This window comes from Macaca mulatta, chromosome 1 (genome assembly GCF_049350105.2).
Source record: "Macaca mulatta isolate MMU2019108-1 chromosome 1, T2T-MMU8v2.0, whole genome shotgun sequence".
NCBI lineage: Eukaryota > Metazoa > Chordata > Mammalia > Primates > Cercopithecidae > Macaca > Macaca mulatta.
The window spans coordinates 198769785-198785083 of NC_133406.1; the positions used below are offsets into that span (position 1 = coordinate 198769785).

A 15299-nucleotide genomic window follows, 5' to 3' on the forward strand; every position below is an offset into this window, starting at 1 on the left:
TCCCTTACGGCTATCATGTCAACTTTGATATGACAGTTTCGATCTCTTTTTTCCCCCATTCAGGTCATATTCTTCAGAGAACAAAATGTTGTTACTGAATAGCCCTTCTGTATTGTCCACTTGCTCATTTTTTTTCTCAAGAAAAGTTCTATCCAGGTTTATTATTTGGCCAAAAAATACATAGTATGGGCTCAGCGTGGTGTCTCACGTCCATAATCCCAGCACTTTGGCAGGCTGAGTGGGAGAATCCCTTAAGGCCAGGAATTCAAGACCAGCCTGGGCAATGTAGCAAGACCCTGTATCTACAAAACGAACTTGTTTAAACATTAGCTAAGTGCATAATTTCATAGCCCCAGTTACTCAGGAGGCTGAGGAGGGAGGATCACTTGAGTTCAGGAGTTCAAGGTTACAGTGAGCCAAGATTGTGCCATTGCACTCCAGCCTAGGCAACAGAGTGAAATGCTGTCTCTTTCTCTCTCCAAAAATATGAGTATGGATTTTTTTTCGTCATTGTTCTACTTGTTTATCTGAGCATCACTTGAATTCTCCTTTTGTACATGAGAGGCTGTACGTTTGTTACATCCTGCTGCTGCCTATGGACAGTGGGCAGCAGACGGAGCCTTCCAGTAGGCTACTCATCATCAGGACATTTTTTTTTCTTTTGTTCTGTCTTTTTAATTAAAAACAAACCAAATCAAACTCCAGGAGCCCCTCAGCTGAGAAGGAGGTGGATCTGGTGTGCTGATGGCTTTTGAGCTCTGGCATCCCATCCCGTCCTGCTTGCTGGTGAGACAGCCACTTAGGAGTGTGCATGGCTTGTAGCTCTAGGGGTTTGGCTTACATGTGACTGTTTTTCTTTTTTCTCCACCCAGCTGCACCTTCATTGGTGGTTGCTTTTTTCTGTAAGACAGACAGTTAATCTTTGGTGGTTATTCCCCTATACCTTTTCTTCTCATTTATATTCCAGAAATAATATATATTTATGCATGTGTATGTGTATGTGTGTGTCTTCCTGCACATAAGGAAAAGGATAACAAACAGTGTGATCATGTTTTGAACTATGAGTATGTTCCCTACTTTATGTTTGCGCTTGTTAAATTTGATTTTTGTGCATTATTGATGTCTAGATCTTCTTGATTTGGATCGGTCATGGTTTCATTGCTGTAAGTAATTTTTGATAGGGCTTTAAATTTATAGTAGATATTAATAAAAACTGTTGTTAATTATTCTCCTTTTCTTCCTCTAGGGCAGGGGTCTGCTACTGCCCTGTGGCCTATTAGGAACTGGGCTGCACAGCTGGTGAGCTGTGGGCGAGCATTACCGCCTGAGCTCTGCCTCCTGTCAGATGAGCAGGGCATTAGATTCTCGTAGGGGTGCGAACTCTGTTGTGAACTGCGCAAGTGAGGGATCTAGGTTGCACACTCCTTTTGAGAATTGAACTGATGCCTGATCATCTGTGGTGGAACAGTTTCATCCTGAAACCATTTCCCTGCCACCAGTCTGTGGAAAAGTTGTCCCTGGTGCCAAAAAGGTTGGGGACCACTGCTCTAGGGACTCCCTCGTAGTAGACTTTCATTTTGTTGGCATTTGTTTCATTCAACTAACATTTATTAGGCACCTACTCTGTACCAGGCAGAGCCTTGAGGATACCAAATAGTCCCTCCTTGTCTTTCAACTGGCCAAGACCTATTCATATTTCAACTTTTTAAAAATTGGCAGATTTAATAACATACCTCCTATTCTATCACCAATTCTGTTGGTAAGTAATTAACGGAAATGTTAAGTAGTACTGGGCAAGAACTGACCCGGTGGAATTACATTTGTTAAATTCCCCCAGGCTGACATTTACACTGACCTGTTAATTTTGTCTTCACTGGATAAATAAATTATAGTTTCCCAGTTTCATGATGGGTAGGTCATACAAGATAAAACTGAAAGCATTACATAAATTCCTCTTTTTGAAGGACACGATTTATCAGATTTATTCCAGAAACCTGTTGATTTCTGCCATGGCTGTAGCTGTTCATCAAGATAAAGTAGGGCTGCGCTCGTGTGTTCTGGAAGCTTTGAGTGCAACAGCAGGCAAGGGGAAGGTGAGAGGGACTCAGTTCCATCAATGCCATTAAACTGCTTTTGTTTGTGAGGAAGAAGAAAATGGAAGGACAAGGATTTTGTTACCTCTGAATCCCCTTTTGCATTCCCATTCTCGAAACTTTAGTTGTCACTCAGGTGGATTCGGACCTTTCCAGCCCCTTTGATGTGGATGATGGATAAGGCTTCACTTTCAATGCCGTATGGTTGCTGTTAATTAAAAAAAGCAAACAAGGAGATCTTATAAAGTACCATGATAAAGAAATTGATGTTGGAAGCACATCCTTTGAAGTATGTTTTACAAATGGGATGAATATATGCCCATTCCCTCATGTTTTCATCTGCCACCTTCTCATTTGCAAGAAGTAAGCATTTCTTTACTTTTACTGACTCACCTCAGAAATATTTACTTCCCCCTCCTTTTAAATGCTGGGCAGCAGAACCCCTCTGCAGCCCCTGGACCCCCACATTTCAGCAGCTGTCCCCTTGGCCTGAACTTGCCACGTGACCGAAGTGCCCACACATTCAGTGGAGACTGAGATATTGTCTTTCACATTTTCCCTTCTCTTCCTTCACCTTTAAAAGTATGTAGAAGAGACAAAGTCCCAGAATGATGAATCCAGTGAGAGCAGTGAGAAGCTATATATATATATATAAAATAAAATGCAATTTCCTTTCCTTTTAATGTCTTACCTTCTCTTATCAACCCTCATTCTCTCATCAGTCCTCACCCAACTTTTTGCAGCAGGTAAAATCTCCACTTTACCTTGGAGGAGATGGGGTGGGAAAGTGGTGTGGTTACCCAGTTTGCGGAGGGTCACACAGCTAGTGCACTGCAGAGCAGGAAGACATGGCAGGCTTTGAGTCCAGCCGCCAGCTCAGCAGAGGTGGGGAGGCTGGATCTGACACACCCTGAGCCTCCCCACCACTTCCTCCCTCCTGCCCCCAACAGAGCCGGCTTCTCCAAATGTGACCCTATAAATGGGGTTTGCATTTCCCCATTTGCTTCCCAGCTCCATGGGGATGAAGGCGGAGTCCTTCTGGAATCTTGCCTTTATTTTCTGACAGGGTTCCTATAGGGCTATTTTGGGTGTTGTTATTTCGATGTTTTACCAGGCTGATGTGAATGGTGCCAAGCTCCCTGTAAGAGCTTGCTCCCCTTGGAGCCACGTACCTCCTTCTTCTTGTTTGCTTTCCACCCTCCTCGCTGTTCTCACAAGGGGAGGACTTTCCTTATCTCCTTGCTCCTGGGCGCAGCTTGCCAGAGCTTACCCACACTTTGCAGAAGCAAATCCTGATGTGTGCTTCTGAGCTAGGCCTCTCTCAAGCTTGCCCAGCCTTGCAGCGATACCCACTTTAGCCCTACTGGGCACGGCTTGCCCTGGTCTTGCCTTGCTTTCTCTCCTCCTGGCCCAGACACCAGCAGGCCCATCCTCCTAACATTCCTCAAGGAGTATTTGCTTGGCAGCAGAACCTCTGCTCCAAGGAGACTGTTCCTCTGAATTGTCTGTCAAGGGATTTATCCAAGAAGAAAACAGCTTGCTACTTCTTGTAGCTGATATGTGGGTTAGGGTTAATAAGCCTTGGTTGTTCTGAATCAAACAGCTCAAGCCATGGCCCTCAGATGGTTCCATTCACACCCTTTCCCCCTTTTAAAAACAGCTTTATTGAAGTATAATTTGACACCATAAAATTAACCAATTTTAATTGTATAATATAATGATTTAAGAGTTGTGCAGCCAACACACATTGCAGTTTTAGAATATTTACATCATCCCCAGAAAATCTGTTGTGCCCAATTGTAGGCAATCTTCATCCCATCCCCAGACCCAGGCAATCACTGGTCTACTTTTTGTTGCTATAGATCTGCCTTATTTGGGCATTTCATATAAATGGAGTCATATAATAAGTAGTCTTTGGTTCTCTTTCTTTTTGTTTTTTCACTTAGTAGAATGCCTTTGAAATTCATCGCATTGTAGCATGTATCAGTATGTTTCATTATACTGCCTACTGTATTCTATTGGGTGAATATCCCTTGTTTTGTTTATCCATTTGCTAGTTGATAGACATTTGCGCTGTTTATACCTTTTGGCTATTATGAATAATACTACCATAAACAGTCGATTACAAGTCTTTATGTAGACATGTTTTCATTTCTCTTAGATAGTAGGGAATTGCTGGGTCACAGGGTAAGTTTATGTTTAACTTTTAAGAAACTGCCAAATTGTTTTCCCAAGTGGTTGCACCATTTTATGTTACTGTCAACAATATCAGAGGCTTCCTGTTTCTCCACATCCTTCCAATACATACCACCATTGTTTCTTAAAGGTTTGCTTCGAGCAGACACAAAGCCCTGCCTTGCTTCTTTGCTAGGCATTGCACCTTCACCAGACTGCGGATTCATTCATTCAGACCCTTCTGCTCCCCAAATGCAAGTCTAAAATGGCAATAGAAAATATGATTTTATAGTATTCATTTTCCTGCTCCCATAACTAGTAGCAGACTGTTTTTAGTTTCTTTCTTTATAGTAGATACTTTTTCTCCTATAAAGAAGGGAAGAATATCAGTTTTTCCCAGGTATCTATAGGGAATTTAGTAGTGCACCATGCAGCAAGGAAGGAGGGCTCATGTTAAAGTGTAAATGGGCCTTCTGAGTACGCAGAAATCAACCAGTGTTACTTTCAGAATGTGGCTCTTGCTAAGCCCTGAATATGAGATCACAAAAGGCTCAGGTGAGCTGATTCCCATTAGGCCAGGCAGGAGCTGATTATCGTGTGGTGCAATGATATGTTAAAAAAAGAAAAGAAAATAGAGTGAGTGACAGTAATAGGGAGAGAGAACAGGACAGTGGAATAGGAAAGGCCTGAGGAAAAAGTGTGCACTTTGGCCTTTTTGAGTCCAGATCCCATTACTTAGCTGAGAGCTTGTGAGCAAGTGACTAAGCCTCTTGGAACCTCAGTTTCCTCCTCAGTAAATGGGGATGATTTTCTCAACCTTGTGAGTGCTGATGGTCTTGGAGACAGCATGTGGAGTGTCTCACACCAGGCCAGGCATAGAGAAGGCAGAAGCAGCAGATTGCTGCTGTTAGGAGGAGGAGGAGGAGGACAGCAGCGAGAACCAGGTTGTGGGTCAGGGTGAATGCCAGAGGGTGGGTAACAGTGGTTCTCAAACTTTCATCTGCCTAAGAATCATTTGGAGGCTTGGGCTGGACCCCAAGAATTTGTGATCCAGGAAGGTAGAAGTGGGGCCTGAGAATCTGTGTTTCTAACAAGTTCCTGGGGGCTGCTGATGTTGCCAGTGCAGGTGCCTTGTGCTGAGAACCTCAGGTGAAAGCAGGGGTGCTGGGGAATCGAGTCCCTGGCACAGGGAAGAGAGGATGCCTTCTTGACACTGCCTGCATCCCAGACTCAGTTTAAAAAGATGATGACACACTTCCTGTCCTCAACGTGTCAGTCTGATGCAGTGATCGTTGGGGCAGAGGGTGAGGGGCAAGGACTGGGAAGGTGCCTCCTGAAGTCTAAACCAGATCCTGCATGCATACCTTTTCAAACTCTACTTGTCCCCCGCAGAATATTCTAATATTGCATTTCAGGAAGGCTCCCATGCTTCTTCTCCTCCATGGCTCTGTCTCTTTTTTGTGTATTGCTGTATTCTTGGTACCCAGAAGAGTGCCTGGCACTGAGTGGATGCTCATTTGCTGTGTGAATGAATGAAGGTTGAAAATTACCATTGGTATTCATTTGCTAGCAATGCTGTAATGAAATACCACAGACTGGGTGGCTTAAACAACAGAAATCCATTTTCTCGAAGTTCTGGAAGCTGGAAGTCCAAGATCAAGGTGTTACAAGTTGGTTTCTCCCGAGGCTGCTCTCTTTGGCTTGCAGATGGCCACCTCCTGTGTCCTCCCGTGGTCTTTTCTCGGTGCATCTGCACCCTGGTGTCTCTTCCTCTTCTTACGAGGACATCAGTGTACTGGACCCACCCTTATGTCCTCATGTAACCTTAATTACCTCTTTAAAGCCGCTATCTACAAAGACAGTCATATTAGGGGTTAGGGCTTCAACATATGAATTTGGGGGGTGGGGGGCACAGTTCAGCTGTTGCCTGCAGCTGCTGACTGGAGGGGGTTGTATTTCTCAGCTTGGGGATCCACAAGGGTTGAGAACTCCCAACCTAGTGGTTTCCTTAGGACCTTCCTGAAAGGCTGAGGCACCAGCCAAGTAAGGGAAGCTTTGGTTGTAAACTAATACATTCTGTAATTTAGACCAGAAAGTAAAGACATAGACTTGGGTCTTAATGGGGAAAAAAAAAAAGTAGGAATAAAAAGTGTTGGCAGACACAGTTTCTAGGAGGAATTATTCAGTTCTTTTATTAGAGACATTGCCTATTGGTATGATCGATTCTTTTTTCCTTGACATGAAATTGTGTGAGGCGATTCCTCAGTTACGTGTTGTTCATAGACCTCACATCTTTGCATGCTTCTAAAGTTTGACTGTAGAGCTGAAGCATCCACGTGAGGTGTATTACCCTGAGCAGGGTCAGGGAAAGGCAGGATTGCTGGAGGAATCAGACAATGGGACACACACAGCAGGCCAGTCTCACTATTGTGTCTGTGGGTGTTGGAGAGAAACATGGAATTTGTCACTTATGCTGTGGGCCTCACAGCATGTCGTCCTCTCACAGCACTGTCCTTGTACGTTGCAGCTTCTCAAGGAATATATTACGCCTCAGACCTCTGCTTTATTTGCAGATGTTCTGATGAATGAGTCTGACATTTTCTGAACTTCCTAGTCCTCTTCCTCTTTCATGCTCAGGTTTAATCATCAATCAGTCTGGGAGCTGCAGGAGAGATGGTGGATGTGACACTCACCTCTGCCTGCACCTGCTCCCTCCACCGGATGCTGGCAGGTGGGACCTCCTGAGGCTGAGAGGCAGGCAGCTGGGGGGTGGGGGAACGTGGGGCCACACCCCTCTCCTGGGATGGCTATATTCCCTCGTTTGGTGGTAGCAGTAGGTGCCAGCTCATACAAGGGAAGAACCACCTGGAGCCTCTAGATTGTGGAGTTGGAGGAGCCGTGGAAGGTAATAGTTCTCATCCTATCCCTTCATCTACTGCCCTGTCAAGTCCTATCCTGAACTCCCTTTCTGATTTTTGTTTTTACCTTGTTTCTCTCCCTCTCTCCACTGTAGTCCACTCACTCTGCTATAACACACTTCATAGGTCCTGACTCCTTCTCCCCACCACTCAGCTCACTTCCATCCTTTCACCGTTGGTTATAAACAGGTGATCACTATTAGGGTTTTAACAATGCAAACATTAGAGATATGTTGAGTACTGCTGTTGTATTAGTCACCCAGATTTCAGAACAAAGTACCACAAACCGGGTGGCTTAGAACGACAGCAGTGTATGGTCGCACAGTTCTGGAGGCCAGGGGTCTGAAATCAAGGTGTCCGCAAGGCCATGCTCCCTCTCAAGGTACAAGCGATGGTCTGTTCCACCCTCCCAGCTTCTGTGGATTCCTTGGCTGTGGCAGCATAACATGGCATCCTCCCTGAGTGTGTGTCTGAGTTCACATTTCCCCTTCTTATAAGGACACCAGTCATATTGGATTAGGGACCCACTCTACTGTATAATCTCATCTTAACTAATTACATCTGCAGCGACCCTAGTGCTATAACAGCAGTTCTGAATTACTATGAGAAATAACTTTAGATTTAGTCAGAATTGCAGTATCTAAGAACATACTTGAAAATAAATACTATAAATTTGTATAACATGCTTACTTTTAAGATAGCAAGATATGGAAATTGCATGTTATATACATTAGGAGGCAAAGAAAGGGGCGTCACACCCTCAGGTGTGAATTCTTAGAGGCAGAATTAGAACAGACAGGAGGTTTGTGAATCTTTAGTTGGGAAGCAGTCCAGAACAAGCTAGCCCAGCAAGGCAGGCTAAGGATTGGGAGTTCCGAGTTGTGTTTCTGGCATCGAATGGCTCCACCTGAGCCAATTGCTCATCCCTTCTGAGCCTGAAAGCACTCGTCTCAGGAGAAGAATAATAGTGCTTTAGAGAGAAGTGAAAGGAATTAATGAATGACGCCGCAAATGTACTTAGGAGATCCTCAGATGAAAGGTATGGCAAGAGTGGTGGTAAACTTTCAAGTCACACGTGGAATGGACACCAAAAATGATCTTCTCTTTTCTTTTCCATTGACTTCAGTGGGTCATAGCTCTAATCACAGATGTAGACATAGTGTGGTTGACCTAGAGGGCAGATCAAAGAGAACATCAATCAGGTGGATGAAACCACTAGTTTTGAGATGAATTTCTGAGTTTCCTACGTGCTGTTCATGTTCAGGGCTGAGAACAGTTTGCCGTTAGGGGAGTGCTGGCTGGGTGTGCTTCCACTCGGGAGCCCACAGTAGGGCCCTTGATCTCTGAACATGCTTTGCTGGTTCACTCACTCCCAGATGGATCTGTCCTCCAGAAGCACACCTCTCCATGGACATTGGCCACCACAGACTGTCTTTACATGCTCCCTGGCAAGGTAAGTAGCACCAGCATTCTGGTCCATATCACCTGTTCTGGAACCTCTGCCTTCAGTCTTGGCTTACTTGGTCTGAAGAAAGGTCCTTTGAGAGCAGCCTTGACATCATGCTTTCTTTTCTAAAAATAGCAGCAAAATTCAACTATACTATGCTCAGATAGACTCATCCTAACGGACCAATTGAATGAACTGTAAAAATTGTATAAATCAATTTTTTTGTACTTCTAAAGAAATACAGCACTGTAATTCAAATCAGATTCATTAAGTGTGTGTTGAGAGTCACAGGAAGAATTCAAGGGCTAAATGACCAGGTTGATTCATTCAATCAATATCTCCTGAAGGCCCACTATCTGCTACCATAGGGCCTGGCCTGGAAACATTGTGGTGGGCATTCCTGCTGCATTCCTGCTGTGGGGGAGTGATTTGGACGAATTCATTTGTGTGTATCCACTTGTCTCGGGTCAGGTTCCCTGGGAAACCAACTCTGAGATAAAGATTTGCAGGCAGGAGGTTTATTGAGGAGTGCTCTCTGGGTCAGCATCTGTGGGGGAATGAGGGAAGCAGGATTGGGTAGAGGGGGCAGTTGAGCTGTGATGTTATTCACAGCGAGGTCCCTGCTGATCCCACAGGAGGCTTGGAAGCTTGGATGACTCCTCATAATTGTCCCAAATTGAGGCAAGAGGGCCAGGTCTTTGTATTCTTGCATCCCTGTGCCAATAGGCATTGGACCCATGGTTGCTCTCAAGAAGGGATGTGACCCTTGGGGAGCCAGCTCCTTTCAGTCCGGAGCAATGCCCGAAATGGACTCAGCTGAGAGCCATCAGCAGTGGAGAGAATTCCATACCTCAGCCCTTCACCTCAGTCCTGAAGGGCAGGTTGCGTGGAGATAATGGCCATGCACCAGAGCATCTGCTACTTTTAATAAATGTGTGTGGAGCCAACCACTGTACTAGATGCTGAAGCTATGGTGACTACCATAGGTATGGCCTCTGCTCTCACAGAGTTTTCTGTCCAGTAGAAGGCCAGCAAGTAAAAAGGCAACTGCAATTCAGAGTTTACTGTCCTGTGTGATTACACAGTAGGAGTTCAGGAAGGCTTCCTGGAGGAGGTTACATCTAAGCTGAGGTTTGGTCGTGTGAAGCGGGTGTGAAAAGGGTATTCCAAGCAGAGAGCACAGCACACAGGACATCCCAAGGACCAGAGACAAAGAGCTTCACAGCTTTGAAAAATGATTAAGGTTCACAATGGCCAGAGGATACAGTGTGTGTGTGTGTGTATAAGGGGTGGAGTGGGGTTATGGATGTATGTGAAGCTGGGGAGGTGAGCTGGGGCCAGGTGTGATAGCATGCTGAAACCATGGGAGTGGCCAAGCCAGCTTAGAGAAAGTGTTAGAAGGGAAGGAATTGGGCAGGAAGGGGAGGGAAGAGAGCCCACCGCTCCTAGGATGGGCACAGAGCAGAGCCGATAGCGGTAACTGAGGAGTCGGAAGAGGAGGAAAACCAGATGTCTTCTCCGTCCCTTCCAGGTCTAAATTCCTGTTATTAGTCTGCCTGAGCTCTTTGGGAATCTTACACAAAAATAGACATTGCCCTTTTTCTCTCTTGTGCCTTTGGCTCTTTCCAGTCTCCACTTCCACCCCCTGCCCTCCTTGCTGTGAACGCATCCAGCTCTCTTCCAGCCTAAGAATCTCTTCTTAAGAGGCTGCTCTATGCCAGCTCTTGCCTTGACTGCCCCTTTCTTTGAAGACACTAGTTTTCTATCTGTCCCCTCACCTTGCGTGCCCTCTGTCCTGCACGCATAATCTGGTTTCCACCTCTCTCCACTGAATTCCCTCCAGTGGCATCAGTGACATTTTCAGTGACCTTCTCTGCTGCAGTTGTCTCCTAGGCCTCCCTCCAGCATTGATGCTGGTGACTCCATCCTTTCTTGGATGCTCTTTTTCAGGGTCTCCTGACACTGGGGCCTCATGATAGTCTTACCGATTGCCCTGCTTTTGCCACTGGCTCCTACTTAGCCTCCTCTTCTTCCGATTCTTCCATTGGGTCCCCGGTGACCCCTGACTCCTATTATTCCTTGCCTATGGGCTGAACCTAGTGAACTGCTTTCAATGAATAAAAGAGAGAAAAAGAGATGGGCTATCTCTTCTGTAATTGGGCTACAAAAGACTATAATTTCTGTCTTGCCAGAAGCCTCTGTCTCTGCCTCTGCCTCTCTTTCCATTGCTGAAGCCAGTTACTGTGTCAGAGAGGCTCACGTGGCAAGGAACTGAGCCCCTCAGCCCAACAGCCCACAAGGAACTACATCCTGCCAACAGCCTGTGAGTGCCGACAACCACTGAATGGTCTTGGAAGCAGATCCTACCTCAGTCAAATCTTGAGATGACTGCCGCCCTAGCAGGTATCTTCGGTAAGGCCTTGTGAGAATCTCAGGGCCAAGGCCTTGATTGCAGCCTTGCAAGAGACCCTGAAGCTGGTAGTGAACACCCAGCTAAGCCGTGCCTGGCTTCATGACCCCACAGACTGTGAAATAATAAATGTGTGTTGTTGGGAGTAATTTCTTATTCAGTAATAGATAACTTATATACACCCTGATCTCTTTGTTCCTTACCAAGGTCCCTTACTCATCAGAACCAAATTCCATGCTATTTCCAGACCACACCGTGTGCTTTCTTGCTTTCATAATTGTGTGTGTGTGTGCGCGCACACATGTGTGTTGTTTCTACTTTGCTTGGAATACCTTATTCTATCTTCTTTGCCTGGAAAATTCTTGCTCATCTTTTTGCCTTGAGCACTAGGAGACTTGCATTATATAATAATATTTCAATAAGTGTACATTTGAATTATTGAAAAGAGTTTCCAAAATAATAATTATTTTGAAGAATCCACTCAGAGAAAAAGTGCTTAAAGGTACTCAAAACTTTTCAAAGAATTTAAATCAGTAAATATTTATTTAGCATCTGCCTTGGCCTGGTCCTGTGGATATGAAGATGTCAAGAACCAGAGTGCTTGATTTGGAACATGGAATGCTCACTTCACACCCATTTTCTCTTCACTTAATTCCTATTTATCCTTTGAAGCTCATCTGTTACATGCCGCCTCTTCAAGGAAGCTTTCCATGTCTCTTAAAGTAGATCAGGTCAACTTATGTGCATTTATTGATGATTGTACTTCTCTTTTGAAACGTAGCCCACCATTGTAATGAAGTAATCAATTGAGTGAAAGGTAGTTTAATGTCCATCTCCTTCACTGGGCTGTGAGCTCTAGGAGGGCAGGGACCCTCCTTGCCCATGTCTACCCTTGAGTCCTTATGCCTGGTCCACTGCCTTGCCTCTAGCAGGAGATCAATAAATATCTGCTCTATCACTATAGGCCCAGGTGGTTCCTAATGGTTCCTGGACCCTAGAAGACCACATTCTAGGTGAGGCAGCTGCAATGGCAGCCCAGCATGGCAAGGACCATGACATGGGTCTTGTTACTGGGTACAATGGGAGTATAGCAGAGGGGAAGTGGAAAGACATCACAGATGAAATGATCATTGGGCTGGGTTTTGAAGGATAAAAATCAGTTTGCAAGGTGGAGGAGTGGTGAACTCGGTGAGAGGTAGGACTTCCTTAATGAAAACAAAGGCAGTGTCCTACTACTATAATAAAATACTAGAGAATAGGTAATTTATAAATAATATTTATTTCCCACAGTTCTGGAAGCTGGGAAGTCCAAGATCAAGGCACCAGCAGATTTGGTGTCTGGTGAGGGCTGCTCTCTCTGCCTGTAAGATGGCAACATGTTGCTGCGTCCTCTGGAGGGGAGGAACACTGTGTCCTCACATGGTAGAAGGGACAGGAGGGGTAACTTGCCCCCTCAAGCCCTTTTACAAGGCACTAATTCATCCATGACAGCAGAGCCGTCATGGCCTATCACCACTGAAAGGCTCTGCCTCTTAATACTGTTATATTGGGGATTAAGTTTCAACATGAATTTTGGAGGAGACACAACATTCGAACCATCATAGGTCAGAGAAGGATTATAGTGGGTTAGAATAGAGCTTCCCAACCGAGTCGTGTGCGGTGGTATCCTGAGATGCTGTGAGTATGTACAGGTTTACCAATTTATTGATCTTTTTAGCCTTTGGGCTGCCAGGTGGGGTCTGGGGTGACTGGAGCTCCCAAGCCAGTTGCCATCAGACATGGCTTTGTCTATTTTCCCAGTGCACCCTCAAATATTATCTTCTATGTGTACCTTGACATGAAAACACTTGGCTGGGGGACACCAGATCAGCTCCAGATGGAACAAGGCAGGTGTGAGGGGATTTGGCAAGATGAATCTGGAAAATAGGCTGTGATCAGATTGCAAAGGCATTCCATGCTTGGCTAAGAGTTTGGATATTGCCCTGTAGAAAGTGGGGAGCCATTAGTAGTCTGACCATCTGTTTTCTGACCCCCTCCCCAATCCTGTTATTAATAGACTGTATACATTTTTATAGATGCCAGATTACTGTGGTCCAAGTGAATAACTTTTATAAATTCGATTTCAAATTTCTCTGAGGCACAATACAGAATATCCTGTGATGTGGCAGTTTTTCCAATTGTGTTGTGACCCACTGGTGGCTTAAATCAGTTGTAGCTGCATTGCAAGTAATTTATTGCAGCTAGTGAAACACTAATTGTTTGAAATTATAGTAATTTAAAAAAGTAACTCAGGTCTATATATTTTTTCTACATCAAATCTATATACAACAGAAACGTGTTGTCTCACAGTTCTGGAGGCCAGAAATCCAAAATAAAGATGTCAGCAGGGCCAGGCAGCTTCCTCTGAAACCTGTAGAGCAAGGATCCTTTCTTGCCTCTTCCAGCTTCTGGTAGCCCTAGATGTTCCTTAGCTTGTGACAGGGTTGCTCCGATGTTCGTATAGCCCTCCCTCTGTGCCGGTCTAAGTCTGTGTCCAAATTTCCCTTTTGTTTTTGTAAAGACGTCAATCATACTGGATTAGGGCCCACTGTAATGAGCTCATCTTCTATTTTATTTTATTTTACTTTGAGTTACGGGGTACTGTGCCAGATGTGCAGGTTTGTTACGTAGGTAAATGTGTACCATGGTGATTTGCTGCACCTATCAACCTATTTCCTAGGTATTAAGCCCAGCATGCATTCACTATTTTTCCTGATGCTCTCCTTTCCCCTGCCTCCCTCCCCTAAACAGGCCCCAGTGTATGTTGTTCCCTCCCTGTATCTATGTGTTCACATTGTTAGCTCCCACCTACAAGAGAACATGTGGTGCTTGGTTTTCTGTTCTTGCATTAGTTTGCTGAGGATAATGGCTTCCAGCTCCATCCACATCCATGCAAAGGACCTGATCTCATTCCTTTTTATGGCTGCATAGTATTCCATGGTGTATATGTGCCACGTTTTCTTTATCTAGTCCATCATTGATGGGCATTTGGGTTGATTCCATGTCTTTGCTATTGTAATAGTGCTGCAATGAACATATGTATGCATGTATCTTTATAATATAATAATTTATATTCCTTTGAGTATATACCCAATAATGTGATTGCTGGTTCAACTGTTATTTCTGGTTCTAGATCTTTGAGGAATCGCCACACTGCCTTCCACAATGGTTGAACTAATTTACATTCCTACAAACAATGTAAAAACATTCCTATTTCTCCGCCACCTTGCCAGCATCTGTTTCTTAACTTTTTAATAATCACCATTCTAACTCGTGTGAAATGGTATCTCATTGTGGTTTTGATTTGTATTTCTTTTGTTGAGCTTTTTTTCATGTTTGTTGGCCACATAAATGTCTTCTTTTGAGTAGTGTCTGTTCATGTCCTTTGCTGACTTTTTAATGGGGTTGTTTTTTTTCTTGTAAATTTATTCAACTTCCTTGTAGATTCTGGATATTAGACCTTTGTCAGTTGGATAGATTGCAACATTTTTTCCCATTCTTTAGATTGTCTGTTTGCTCTGATGAAAGTTTCTTTTGCTGTGCAGAAGCTCTTTAGTTTAATTAGATCCCATTTGTCAATTTTTGCTTTTGTTGCAATTGCCTTTGACGTTTTCATCATGAAATCTTTGCCCATGCCTACGTCCTGAATGGTATAGACTAGATTTTCTTCTAGGGTTTTTATAGTTTTGAGTTTTACATTTAAGTGTTTAATCCATCTTGAGTTAATTTTTGTATAAGGTATAAGGAAGGGGTCCAATTTCAATTTTCTGCATATGACTAGCCAGTTCTTCCAGCACTGTTTATTAAATAGGAAATTCTTTCCCCATTGCTTGTTATTGTCAGGCTTGTCAAAGATCAGATGATTGTAGGTGTGTGGTCTTATTTCTGAGTTCTCTATTCTGTTCCATTGGTCTATGTGCCTATTTTTGTACTGGTACCATGATGTTTTGGTTACGGTAGCCTTGTAGTATAGTTTGAACTCAGGTAGCATGATGTCTCCAGTTTTGTTCCTTCTGCTTAGGATTGTCTTGGCTATATAGGCTCTTTTTTGGTTCCATATGGATTTTGAAATAGTTTTCTCTAATTCTATGAAGAATGTCAATGGTAGTTTAATGGGAATAGCATGGAATCTGTAAATTACTTTGGGCAGTATGGCCATTTTCATGATAATGATTCTTCCTATCCATGAACATGCAATGTTTTTCCATTTGTTTGTG

At 44.1% G+C, this 15299-nt stretch overlaps 1 protein-coding gene and 1 long non-coding RNA gene across 2 annotated transcripts in view; one reads left to right on the top strand and one right to left on the bottom strand.

Moving 5' to 3' along the window:
* Positions 1-15299, top strand: part of HIVEP3 (HIVEP zinc finger 3) — a 537183-nt gene that overhangs the window by 46649 nt on the left and 475235 nt on the right. The gene's annotated exons all lie outside the window — the stretch shown is intronic.
* LOC144334038 (uncharacterized) lies at positions 775-2924 on the bottom strand. The gene is made up of 3 exons (XR_013403400.1): positions 2785-2924; positions 2179-2301; positions 775-900 (listed from the first exon to the last, which is right to left on the bottom strand). It is a non-coding gene; the product is annotated as an uncharacterized LOC144334038 (long non-coding RNA).